The sequence below is a fragment of the Mandrillus leucophaeus genome, unplaced genomic scaffold, assembly GCF_000951045.1.
Source record: "Mandrillus leucophaeus isolate KB7577 unplaced genomic scaffold, Mleu.le_1.0 Scaffold903, whole genome shotgun sequence".
In the NCBI taxonomy this organism is placed as follows: Eukaryota; Metazoa; Chordata; class Mammalia; order Primates; family Cercopithecidae; genus Mandrillus; species Mandrillus leucophaeus.
The window spans coordinates 49,519-51,864 of NW_012109842.1; the positions used below are offsets into that span (position 1 = coordinate 49,519).

Consider the following 2,346-nt stretch of genomic DNA (forward strand, 5'->3'; position numbering starts at 1 on the left):
TTTGTTATTTCTTAATTTAAGAATCATTTAAAATTTTTCAATTATTTTTGAATAAAATATAAAACCACAAAAGTGTGTGTGTGTGTGTGTGTGTGTGTGCGTACACACCAAAAAAAAAAAGGAGAAAGAAAAACAAGTAGGTCATTGTAGACTAATGGGGAACCTTGATCCTTTAAATCACCAGAGGTTTTATGGGAATTTGCCAAATAGGTTCACTTGCCAATCTCATTATGTATAAGACCCGTAGGATGTTGTAATAATGTATTTTTGGAAAACAACAACAAAGCTGAACTTACAATTCAGAGAAGAAAGAAAAGAGAGCGAGATTAACTTCAGAATGACTGAAGTTTATTGGTTATCCGATCTCGTAGCCTGCATGACAATCTACCTTTTCTGAAGAAAATGACCTACACATCAAATACAAAATATTATATTCAATAAAATGGCTATTGTTACAGAATGAAGATCTTGGCCTCTTTGAAGGCAGGGGCCAGGAAGCTTTTAGAAATGGAGAAGTTGATGTGTGGGAAAGAGGGAGAGTCCAGCAGGGGTGCTGGGGGGAGGCAGGTGAGGGAAGCTGAAGATTTGTAATGTAGAAATGCATGGTGAGAAGCTCAAGTGGTCTCAATATGCTCTGAAAAAAAAAGTAAGTATGTGTATATATTTTTATAAATAGATGAATGCGTGCATGCATGCACTCTGCTACCATTCACTGACAACTTCTTTTCAGCAAATGCTCACCGGTACAAAATCATGCTGGTTGTCTACCGCTAAGGCCCGTTTCTCTTGGTGGGTACCTGGGCCTTCTTAAGAGTTATTACATACTTGAAATATCACCCATGTATGTTGCTATACATTTTGTTAGGCACATTCATTCATCCATTGGCCAGACTTTGCTCAAATGCAGGAGAAGCCTATAGGCTTTAGATATGATGGTCTGACTTTTCTCATATGCTGTAGTTTGAATTTAGGCTTCAATGGTATATATGAAATGCAAGGATCTACCTGTTACCTGGCTGCATGTTTTAAAACTTCCCTTGGAATGTCCCAGGCCATATCCTGATTAACACAGGCACTTAGGGAAGCCCAGCCTCTAAATATCTGGTGACTCTTTTCTGTGAATGGGAACTTGACTGTTCACATAGGGGCTACCACCCAGCTTGCCCAGTGAGAATGTCAAGCATGACGTAGAGCAGGGATCAGTGAACTACAACCCACAGACAAATCTGGAGTGCTGCTGGCTTTCTAAAAACACAGCCATAGTGACATAGAGCTCCTCTCACTTGCTCATGTATAGTCCGTGGCTGCATGCCAGCTGCCCGTGTGGAGTTAGTAGTTACAACAGAGGTCACATGGCCTGCAAAACAGAAAATAGTTACATCTGGTCTTTTACAGAAAAAGTTTGCCAATCCCTGCTCTAGAGCAAAAGAATGTGTGTAGGGCCCAGGCTGCAGCTGTGTGCCTTCCTGGGACACACAGAGAAATCCTCTCCTTTCCCCAGCCTTGGGGAACACTGTTCCCCAAGAAGAGTGACTATTAGAACACCCTCCCATCTTGTCACCATCAACACAGGCTGTGCCCTCCTGGAGCCCTCTTCTTTCTCGCAGGGACCCCTCCAGTTCTCTTCTTGCTGGATCTCAGAAAGAATAGGAGAACCAATGAAAACACATTGCTTTTCATACTCTGATTCTGAATCTTTGTGTAAAGATCTACTCCCTAAGAGAGAAAGTGCTCTAAGATCCACTCCTGAATTTAGAAAATTAGTCTTAATAAAATGAATACCCAGGAAAATAGTCTAATGATAATCTGTGAAAATAAAACTTCAGTGCTTCAGTTGATTTCTCCAGAAACTCTGTTTAAATCTGTTTAACTTTTCTTCATGCATCTAAGAAAAATTGCAATTGAAAAATTAGGCCAGGCATGGTGGCTCATACCTGTCATCTCAGCACTTTGGGAGGCCCAGGCAGGTGGATCACTTGAGCCCAGGAGTTCGAGACCAGCCTGGGCAACACAGTGAAACTCTATCTCTATAAAAAATTTAAAAATTAGCCAGGAGTGGAGGCATGCACCTGTCATCCCAGCTGTTTTGGAGGTTGAGGTGGGAAGATTGCTTGAGCCCAGGAGGTCGAGGCTGCAGTGAACTATGATCTGTGTCACTGCACTGAAGCCTAGGCAACAGAGCAAGACCCTGCACCAAACATAAAAAAAATTAAATTGACCATGTGATTTTAGAATTCAGAGTCTCAAGTTCTATTGAACAAACAAAAGGCAAGATCAGAAATAAATGGCTTAGACCCGAAAAGCCAATTTAAAAGAATTTATAAGAAAAACTGAAGACCACTGGGA

The 2,346-nt window shown here is 41.2% G+C and overlaps 1 pseudogene across 1 annotated transcript in view; it reads right to left on the reverse strand.

Annotated features, from left to right (window-relative positions):
* Positions 1 to 2,346, reverse strand: part of LOC105531779 — a 146,403-nt pseudogene that overhangs the window by 45,930 nt on the left and 98,127 nt on the right. The gene's annotated exons all lie outside the window — the stretch shown is intronic.